General features: G+C 33.1%; 1 pseudogene; it reads right to left on the bottom strand.

Annotated features, from left to right (window-relative positions):
* Positions 1-11355: 11355 nt before the first annotated feature.
* Positions 11356-11455, bottom strand: LOC122123165 (annotated as a pseudogene).
* Positions 11456-11950: the final 495 nt, after the last annotated feature.

Below are 11950 nucleotides of genomic sequence, written 5' to 3'. Positions count from 1 at the left end.
TTTTTCTTTTCTTTTCTTTTTTTCCTTTTATTTTTCCTTTTCCTCACTTTTTTTAAAATTTTATTTTTATTGTGAACATACTGTACAGAGGGGTTAAAATTACATGGGCAAGATAATGAGTACATTTCTTATCAAGCATTGCAGCTTCCTCCTTTGTTTACCCTTCACATCCATTCCCAGGGTATCAATTCTTTAGTAATGTCAAAACAATTAAAAAAATTAGTCCAAGGCTGGTTTGCTCTAAGACTATATTTGTTTTCTTGTTCTAGTTTTTATATGTTGGTAGAAATTAAAATCCAAAAATTCAACGGATATTGGTATTCAGGAACATATTCATAGGTACTAATATTGGAGTCTCTTAAGTGGAATTGTTTTATTTCATTTGTTATTTTCACAAATAAATTAAGATGATTATGTATTTTGTTTGTTTTTACTGCTATTGGCTCTTACCTTAAGAATAATTTTTTTCCTAGCAACGTAGAGAATACAATTGGATTGAGGAAGTAACATATGACTTTCATAGAATGCAGATGCATAGATTTGGGTCATCTGTCATTTGCTAAAAATTTCTTCCAGAAAAGGTTATCAATTACTTATAAGTGATGCATAATTCCTAGATGTTACAGGTATCACATACACTTTTTGATTGAGTTATCTCTTTATAAACTCAAAAAAAACGACCAAACAAACTCAAAATACACAGAAATCACATCTTTTTTTTAAACGCTGTAGTTTACAAAGAATTTTTAGCCAACACTGAAAACATCTTTTTAGGTATTCTGCAATTTGTGTGAAGTGTTTTTAACAATAATTTTCTTTTTTTGCTGACATAAATTCACATCAATATATAATCTCCTTTTATTGTATACATTTTAGTGCTTTGGAAGTTAATTGTACAATAATAGGTTTTCCGAGCCTAATTTTCACAAACTTGCATTTCTTCGAATAGAAATGCTGTAAATTCTAGAACAGACATTAACATAGATATAAAATTCACTTACAGCATACATCCTCTATAGTGTGTCTTTTCAAATTTGTTTTTGGAGATTATTTCAAGGGTCTCACACATATTATTCAAGTGCACTGTCAATGAACTACATTCCCTGTCCAAACAAGTTTTTTACTTCTCTTTAATACATACATAGAAGTGTAATGGCTGGATCATATACAATTCTCTTTGGCAGTTTGAAGACTTGCAATCTTGCTTGCTAAAATGATCGCAATATTATACAAATCATTCTCCTATGTAGAGTTTATCATTTTCTCCACAAATGCATTACTATATTTTGTGTCATCTTTTTATATTAGGGTCATACTAGTGAGTTTTCTTTGTCTTTTATCTTAGAAACTAAAGAGGAACTTATTTCATATCCTCCTCCTATTGACTATTAATTTATACATGTTCTTCAAAGAAATATCTTATTTGTGTAAAAATTTATATAGAATTAGAAGATATAAAAATACTTAAGATTCAGAAATATTGTAGCATTATCATTGTTGCATTAACAAATATGTTCCCTGTATCTGTTGGATATGTTTTCACTTCGGTTATAGTATCCTTTGAATTATGAAAAGCTATCACTTGATATAATTCAGTTTTTTTTTTAAATTTAATTTTATTTTATTTGAGAACATACTGTACAGAGGGGTTACAATTACATGGGCAGGATAATGCATACATTTCTTACCAAGCATTGCAGCCTCCTCCTTTGTTTACCCTTCACCTCCCTTCCCAGCCTCCCCCCTCCCCCCCACCCAATCATACCCCCCCTCTCCCCGCCTCCGACATTGTAAAGCTGGTTTTGACATGACATTTTGTACTTCTCATTGTTGCAACAGGTCCACCTGAATCCTTAAACGACTTGTTTGTCCCCATCTCCTCCACATTTTATACTGACATCAAATATAGTGAAAGCGGGGGTTACACTGTGGGGGAGGGACATACAAAGCAACCAGGAAATAATCTTATAAATGCATTAGAAACACATGCATGAAAGAAACAAAAACATTAAAATACATATTTGAGGGTTCGTTTTTCTAACATCACATTCTCTGACTTTTTCCGCTTGACTCATACCTATACTAGATATTGCAAATAAGGGAAACCATAATTCAGTTTATACTTACAATTTTTTAGCCACTAATGCTTTCCATGTCAAATTTTTAGAAACCCTTACTGATGCAATGTCATGAAATTTTACATTTATGTTTTATAGGTTTTCACACCTCACATTTAGTTTGATAATCATTTTTTATTTTAAATGTTTGTATAAGGATGGAAGTAGGATGGGTGCCTGAGTCTCATATCTGTAACCCTAGCTACTGAGGAGTCTGAGAACTGAGGATCACAGTTTAAAGCCATCCCGGGCAGAAACGTCCATGAGAATCTTATATCCAATAAACCTCTAGAAAACCAGATCTGGTGCTATGACTCAAGCGGTAGGGCACTCACATTGAGCGGAAGAGCACACAGACAGTGCTTAAGCCCAGAGTTGAAGCCCCATGAATGACAAAAATACAAAACAAAACAAAAAAGGATTGAGGTAGTAGTCTAAGATCATTCTTTAAATCTCGAGAGACAATAGTGTCAATACACCCATTTAAGACTTTATTTTTATTTCATAAAGTCATAGGGTAGTTTTCAAAATCTATTTGTCATAAAAGTAAGAATTTATTTTGACAAATCTGTTACATTCTTCTATGTATCTGCTCTTATAGTAGAACTATTTTATCTTCACTACTAAACATGGTAATAAGATTCAAAGCTAGTATGAAGGCTGAAGCTACACCATTTTACAAGATTGTTCTGACTGACCTGTATTCCTTGAATTTACATACGAGTTTATTGAGCAGGTGGACCAATATTCTACAGAGATATCTAGATGTTTGATAGTCACTTATATTTTGTACGTTGGAAAAACACAAGAGCCCAGATATTATACATAGAGAAATGTCTTTAGAGAATACTGGAAACAAATAAAATTTAGGAATGACTTAAGATTTAGATAATGCTGTAGCATAATAAATCTGAATGATAACAACTTGAGCTGTACACCAGAGGAGAGTGAGGGTGAAAGAACGATGGACCACATAGGAGCTAGATGTCATTGCTATTGTGTTTCATAAAACAGAAAGACTTCAGAGAAGAGGAGAAAAGTAAAGTGTCCTGAGTCAAGTTTCTTTTTAATCCATCTAATAGTTTGGACCAAAAGTTAGTGAGAAATGGGAAAAAATAAAATAGAAAATAAAGCATTGTATATACCTGTTACAATGTAAGGAAATTTAATAGGAATATGATAATTAATTCCCAAAGAAATAAGTGAAAGAATAGCTAAACTCTAAAGGGAGAAAGAATGAAGAGAGAAAAGAAGCAAAGTAAAACCTTTATCAATAAAAAACAAAAGAGTTTGGAAGTGGAAAGGCAGTGGGAATATTCTAAATAACAATAAAAATTGCTAGCGTGGATAGAATATGGATCACATTTTATCATATATAATTTTGAAAAAACATACTAGGAATGAGAGTTTCAAAGTCATGATTTAAAACACTATTTCGATTATAACTAGGCAGTATAGCCCAGTGGTAAAATACTGGCCTAGCATATGTGAAGCAATGATGTGATCTCCCAAACATTACAAAGTACACACGAAGCACACACACACACAAACCACATAAACACACACATACACACATTTGGAATATTGATATTATCATATTAAACGCAGGAAATTATCACAAATAGTAAAAGTATGTTAATATATGAAATCTTAATATTGCTCGTACAATTTAAAAGTTTAGTAGAAATAAAATAATCACAATGTACTTGGATTTTAATAGATTAAGTAAATTGAAAATTAAGAAAAGAGACATGAGAATCTTTGCAAATAAGCTTAAATAATAAAAATTTTGAAACATGTGTCCTTTTATTTTGACAAAAGATTGATGTTACTGGTGTTTTAACTCAAGATTTAGAATATGATAGCGAGGTGCCCTATATAACTCTAGTGATGGCTATATCTCTAATCATTTCATTCTGAATAGTTTTATAATAAGGTCACAGAGTTTCTCAGTATCTGTCAAATTACAAACCCTATTTACACTTCCCACCATAGCTAGAAAACGGATGCCACAAATCACAATGCCGAGCTCAAACGTTTTTTTTTTTAATTCAAGTAAAAGTATTTCCAAAAAGTGGCCAAGTAATGAAGCCTTTCTTAATAAAGTATGTGCTTCTCGAAAATACAGTAAGGATTTGTTACCTGGACAAATATGTTTATAACTATAAGAAAATAAATTTATTTAAAATCAATAGCCATGTAAAAATTAAGAAAACAATTTTTAAATAGTCACATGCTAAATATTATAAAAGCAAAATACATGTGTCTGAATAATTTACATGTGTAACATCATGAAAAAATAAATTAACTAATCCTACAACTCTGAAAAAAATGAATTACCCTAAAGAAACAAAAGAAGTTATTTAAGCCCAAAATTTGAAATTTAGAAAATAAAATGAAGTGTATTCTTTAGTTGACTTAATTAAGTGTAAACCCTCTGTATATCGATTTTATAATAAAAATGCATTAACAAAGAAAGCAAAAGTACCCATGGATCAATATCAACAGCAAAAGCATCAGTAGTTCTTCTTTGGAGTGTACAAAAAAATCGATGGAAGAGATAACAATGTTCCTTCCCTATCCAATGTACTCATTACTTTACCTTATTTATGTCACTGTAACCCCTGTGTACATTACCATTAAAATAAAATTAAATTGAAATGAAAAATAAACCAAATGATATACCAATTAAGAATTCTTAGAAGCCATTGATTAAAATCTGTAAAAAAAAAAACTGCCCTAAATACTCAAGGAATATACTTTGATGATACTATTTAAATACTTCAACTTCAGCAGAAAAGCAAAAAGTTTAAAAACTGTTACAAAGTAAAGTAATAAGTCAGAATATATTACTATTAATAATAATCATAAGATGAATTTTTAGTGGTAGTCATATATGTAAAAAATGATGCAATTTGCCATTAATTTGCACTTAATAAGTGAGAAAGAATTTTTTAGGTCTTTTTAAATTATCATAAGATTAATGAAGAAACTGTTCTGTCACATCATATGAAAGTCAGATGAAGCTGATGTTAGAGCAAAGAACAGATTGTACTAAGTTTTTGAATGTTCATGTATATACTTATTTTGGTTGTGGGAAATTGTGGGTATTTCAACTTGGGGTATATTTTTCTTGCTAAGCAGGCGTCATATCAGTGGTTAATTTTAGGATAGGGGTTTCCTTTCCACAAGAACATGCACCTGATCTGTCCTTTTAGCCTTCTCATCATCAATGGCATCCGAGATGAACACCAATTTGTCCAGCCTGCTACCTTGACTGGCCTGGATCCACAGTCCTTCCAATCGTAGTAACTAGATAGTGAAGGATGGTGGAAATGATCCTATGCACCCAGCTATAGATTGAGAAGGAATTCTATTAAACTTTTGGCCTGGGTTCTGTTCTCAAACCTCCTGAGTAGTTAAGAGTACAGATAGGAGCCCCTGGTGCCAAGCAGTAACAGTATTTTTAAAGCAAATATATATATATATATATATATATATATATATATATATACATATGACTTAGGCTTGTGATTACCTCAGGAAATGAATAAAAGAGCAGTGAATCATAGAGGACAGGCAGAATTTTAACTAGGTACTCAGAGGCTGAATAAGCTTAACTAGCTACTCAGGAGTCTGAAATCTCATGACCACTGTTCAAAGCCAGTCCAATCATGAAAATACAAGCGATTATCTTAAAAAAAAAAACAAAACAAAGAAGTGGCTGAGGTGTTAGACCACTATCCTTGGGCACAGAAGCTGAGGAATAGTTCCCAGGCACTATCAAGCCTCAAGAATGATGAATGCATGCATGAGCACATGCACGTGTGTGTTTGCATACTCACATGCGCATGAACACACACACACACACACAAATGAGTATTTCAATGTGAAGTTCTTTATTTTTTTTTACCTTTGCTGTACTTTATTTCCCTGTATTAGTTCACAATTTAACAAAATCAGCTAAGGACATATTTACATAAAATTCATCATGTTTCTCTAAAATCTACACTCTTTTTGGAAGCCTGCTTTTATTTGACCCAAAAGTAAATTGTTCAGGAAGTCAATTCATCACTCTCAAGTCTATAGTATTAGATGATTGCTTAGGTTCTTCCTAGCAATATGATTTTGTGAAATCCTGCATCAAGCAATATATTTCTTTCACTAGAAGGGAAGCCTCTGTCAAACAATTAATAATAGGTTTTTCTCCTCCTGGCATGCATCTGTAGTTATATTATCTTTATATATTTCATGATCTGTGTATGACAAAGACTACCGTGAAAGTAAAAACACCCTTCTCAGTGCTTAGCATTTGTATACCATTTATAGATATGAAGGTGTTTAAATGTTACTGAAATTGCTTTGAAATAAATAATGTTCACCCTGACTATCTTGAGAAAGAAGAATTGGGTTCTCAGCCTTTAGGTAAGAACATCAGGGAAAGAAACAAAAGGAAAAGTGAGGAACAACTCAACACATACATTCAAATGAAAGAAAACAAGACAAGAAAACACAAATTAATTCATTACTCAGGAACCTGCAGGAAATGCAAAGATTTTTTAAAAATCAGCTATGACAAGCTTATGAAAATCCTGACTATATGGGAGTGCACTGATGTGAGAACAGTGGCTAAAGCCCAGACTAGACAGAAAAAACTGTACAGAATACCATGTACTTGTTATTCTAAATTCCAGGAAGAATAACATAAAGTGGACTGAGGCCAAGATCATAGACAAGTAGGAAGCCAGTTTCTATCTGAAAAATTATCAGGATAATTTAGGGCTGGGCACATGACAAAGTGGTAAGAACACCCATTTAGGGGGCACAAGACACTGAATTCAAACTGTAATCTTAGGGGTATTAAAGAAAAAAGCTATGATTTTAAATAATTGGAATAATTGTAACACTTGAGTATTTTAGTGGAGGAAAATCCGTTAGCGAGATAGAATGAACCCATGTTCCAATGCTACTTTAGTGATAATGTTTAGTGGTACTTCAGACAAAACAGAGTTACTTTGCAAATGGGCATGGGTGTGCATTTGGGTGATGGAAATACTCTACTTACACAGGCGTAAATTAAATAGATTTTTTTGGGTAGATTGTAGTTCTTGAACTAAGAGCCTGGGTGATGTCCCTGAAATTTTTCTCTCAAGGCTACCACTCTATTACCTTGAGCCACAGTTCCAATTTTTATTTTCTGTTGGTTGTTTGGAGATAAGAGGCTCATGGGCTTTCCTGCCTAGGATGGTTTTAAACCATATTCATCAGTTCTCAGCCTCCCGAGTAACCAGGATTCCAGGCATGAACCATCGATGTTTTTAATAATTTAGTAAATTGTATAGTTACAGAAGTTATAACCTGTGTATATATGTATGTAACCTGTGTAATATATGTATGTATATATCAATACATATGGACAGAAATAGTTTAACATATTTTTGTATCTAGAGTACATATATGAAATCATCCTTCATTATAAAATAAAATGGAAACAAAAGTTAATGAGGAGCAAAACAAAGGGAATTGTTACAAGTTTCTTTTTGTTGAATGAAATATGTATCAGTTTGGAAAAAAACCATCTCTACTTTAACAAAATGGATAATTGCTATTAATTCCAATCCATCTATTTGCCCATATTGTGCATCTTCACACATGAGTGTCAAAATCAAACCACAATTTTTGTCTGTATTTAACTCACCTGTTATAATTTAGGGGATAGATGAAGTAATCAAATAAAGATTAAAATATTAGTAAGTGAGGCTATGAGTTAGAGCTGAAAAAGATTTTAAATAGGATAATAGCTAATTAAAATGTATATTTCTTACTTTTACTCTGTTGTTATGTCTCTCATTTCCACATTAGGAAAGTACATACAAGGTTCTCACTAAATTTATGTAAGTATTAAAAATATATTGAAAGAATATGGGCATAGTGTGGTTTTAGCTTATTGGGACATGTATGGGAGAGTGTGTTTTTGAAGACTTGCAATACGTTGTGATGGAGATGAATGGAAGGATGTGCTTATTCTAGAAAACTCGCTAGAGGATTGCTCCCAGAAAGATAGTGATGAATTCTTCCAAAAGGTTACAGTAAAATCACTTTCACAACCTTGTTCATTACTGCACTATTCACCACAGCCAAGTTATGAAAACAGACAAGATGCCTTTTGGCAGAGGGATGGTTGGAGAAATTGTGTCATATATACAAAATTGGATTGCACCTATCTATTATGAGCATTGTTACATTATTTGCAAAGAAAGAGATAGATCTAAAAATATGTTAACTAAACGAAATCAGAGCCAGACACACAAAGGACCCGTGTTCTGTCGCATATTTGGAAGTCAGAATTCTATGCAAGTAAAACAGCAGTATTAACCAAAATTTTCATTTTTCAGAGTAGTATTTAAAAGGTGTAATTTCTTATAAAATTGAACTTTTAATCCAACAAAATGAATACCAGGAAACTATCACTTGGAAGATGTGAGGGGAAGTCAAAGGGAAGGAATAAAGAGAGTTATGGAGTAAGAGTGAAGACATTATATTCAATGCAAATAATAAATTCTATTTCCATCTCTTTTAACAAATAAAAAATAAAATTGTTTGCTCTGTAAATGGATCAGAAGCATGGAATTTTTGGCTAGCTAGGTCATTGCACATCTGTATCTCTCTTCCTCTCTCTCTTTCATGAGTCTCATAGACAATATGGTTGCTCCATAATTATCCTAATTTATTTTGCTTTTATATTTTTGGTTGCATCATTTCACTTTCTGCTCTGCCATTTCCCAAATCAGCACCACATAAACAGAACCACAGAAGTGGTTCTGTGGCTCAAGTGGTAGAGCGCTTGCCTTGATTTGAAGAGCTCAAGGACGGTGCCCAAGCCCAGAGTTCAGGCCCTACAACTAATTTTTTTAAAAAAGAATCTAAATCCTTGATAATTCTAGGAACCGATCTGACTGAAATCAGTTGAATCACAATTTTCCTGCACAATGAAAGAAAAGGTCCAGGCTAGGAAAGCAACTAGAGAAGGCAGGCAGATTGTATCTGTGACAAAACTTTGTGGAAAATCGTACAGAGGATTACTTACTGGAGATCCACTTGCACTGGAAGCATGATGCTGAACTATTGCTTGCTGATTCTGAACTATTGCTTTGATCATTATATTCTCCAAGAAGAAAAAATGAAATTTAATTGATATCAAAGGACTACTAATATATTTTGACTTCTCATTAAGCATCTTCAATCATCAAAATCACCTGAAGACAATACATAGGCCTAGTTTTTTATTTTTATTTTTGGTCCGGTCGTGGAGCCTGAACTCTGGTCTGGGCGCTCTCCCTCAGCTCTTCAGCTCAAGGCTAGAGCTCGACCACTTGAGCCACAGCGCCACTTCCGGCTTTTTTTCTTTTTGCTTATGTGGTACTGAGGAATCGAACCCAGGGCCTCTGGCATGCAAGGCAAGTGCTCTACCACTGAGCCACCTTCCCAGCCCAGGCCTACTTTTTTAGATGAAAACAAGTGTTTTAAAAAAAACAAGGATTTAGGTAGTCATACAAAGGACTTCTATTTAACTACTGCATTGTACATTTTTTTCTAATGTTGGTAACCAATAAATAATGGATCTATTAGAAAGCTCTTAAAGCTCATATATTGAATAGTAACTTCTCTTACACTATATCTTGGTATTTCCCAAATCATTTATGTAGAAGGCATTGTTTCCTATTTTCTCCTTCCTAGAATAAGCTACATATGAAGACACCACTGGTCCTCATTTTCAGTCTGTGCATTTGCATACGGAGGAAAATCTTTCCTCTGCTCTCTATCAATTCACTACTCTCCAGTTAGAATGATTTAAAATAGTAAAAATGGAAAAAGAGAAAATAAATCATGGTGAAAAAACATATGCAGAAAATTCACCGGATTTTTCTGACCATTTCAACCAACGTGAACTATTGGGGAAATACATGGATACCTCATTCCCACTGGTACTCAAATTCTCTGGTTAGGCAATTCTGATGAAGACAAGGAACAAGATGAAAACGTGAGGAAGGTATCAATTGCAAGAAAATAATGGAGAAGAGTCCATGCAAATTTCTTCTTTCGGATGCCGAAATTAATCGGCTTACTACAGTGCCGAGACTACTTTCCAAAAAGGCCATTCATATGTATACTAGAAATGAGGTAAATACACCCCTCTTCATCCGGAAGCCTAGAGTGGACATTTAGACATTGTCCATGAGTTGGTAGCTCAAGGCAGATATTCATGCAAGAATTCTGAATGGCTTGGCACCCCTGCACAGTGCATATATGTGGAATAATACCAGAATGGATTCTTTCATACTTCATCATGATGCAGATACCAATCCCCAAACTAAAGGCCTCTTTACCCCCTTGAATATTGTTGCTGGGGATAGAAATAGCAAAGATATGCTGTATCTCCTTCTGTTGAACCATGATATCAAACCGGGTCTGAAAAACAACTTGGAAGAAACCTCATCTAATATTGCCAAAAGGATAAGTATGTATCACTACCTCTTTGAAGTTGTGGAAGGCTGTACAAATTGTTCTCCTACGTAGTAAAGGTTTGGTTAAGTTTCTTAAATTTCAAAAGTGCCAGTCCATCCTTTGTGGCCCTACAAAATATTTTCATAATACAAAACAACAGCAATATCTTAATTTAAAAATTTATGGATTCCATGGTATTCTTCCACGTGAATTGCCTGACTTTGATGTCAAAATGTATTCAAGAGTTGTTTGTATGCATCTATAATGATTTCTGCAGAGTTTGTGATTTTTTTAATTTTATTTTATCTGTTGAAATGAATAGTATAGAAATTAAAGATATTCCTGGTGCTTGTCTGAAAAAACTATCTATGATTGTATAAAGTCCATAATCTATTTCATTGTCTTCTAGATATAATACTTTGAAGTCTACATTGTTTTATAATATATAGGTTCATTAATAAATGTGTCCTTTCAGATTACATTCCATATAGAAAAGGTTTAAGATTCCTTTTTACCTAGGTCCTTATATTATTTTATTTCTTTGGGTTTAGATAATGTTATCTAATTTCAAGTATTGTAAAGGTTATGCTATGCAAGGACCTTTCGAAGGTGAAGATTTAATACACTGATGTCAAACTAACCTTTAATTCTATGAATTACAGGTTTTGTTACACTTGTATTTTTGTAATCTACTTTTTAATAACTGTTTTTCATTTCTTGCATTTGAAGAATGAAAAATATGGAATACTTCACAAATTTTCATACCATCATTGTGCAAGTGCCATGTTAATCTCTGTATTGTTGTCATTTGTGTAGACCTGTTGCTGAAGCATGGAGTATCCTCTTAATTTAAGTAGTTAACGATGCAATCTCTATACAGGCATATATCCTTGGTTGCCTATTTGTAACAAGGAACCCTTATTGTTACTAAAAATGCTATTGATCTTATTTCTCTAAATTTCTGTGTATTGTTTGGTCGATTGCTCACATTTGAAAATTTTTGTCAATGATTATTTTGTCGTTTTCATTTTAAATTTGATCATATTTTGAAGCCTTTAGCTAAGTCCAAAGGTTATGGCTTTTCAAGTACTTATTTATCAACTGAGTTAGCTTTGTGGAGCTAATGAATTCAAAGTAAGCCTTGCTTAAGAGCTTCTTCTAAACTTCTGCAGCTTAAAATTTCCTAAATGTGGTCTCAGTGGTACAAATGTCTTTCTAACCCTTTACCCTTCTTCCATGTAGGAACAGACCAACCAGAATATCTTACCCTGACAGCATAGATTGTTTTACTGGAACAAAACTAATCTTAGTTACAAGGATTCGTGGAG

Source organism: Dipodomys spectabilis, unplaced genomic scaffold (assembly GCF_019054845.1).
Source record: "Dipodomys spectabilis isolate Male_0828 unplaced genomic scaffold, ASM1905484v1 ptg000224l, whole genome shotgun sequence".
Taxonomy (NCBI): Eukaryota; Metazoa; Chordata; class Mammalia; order Rodentia; family Heteromyidae; genus Dipodomys; species Dipodomys spectabilis.
Note: the sequence above shows the minus strand (reverse complement) of the source record. Positions and strands in the feature narration are given on the sequence as shown.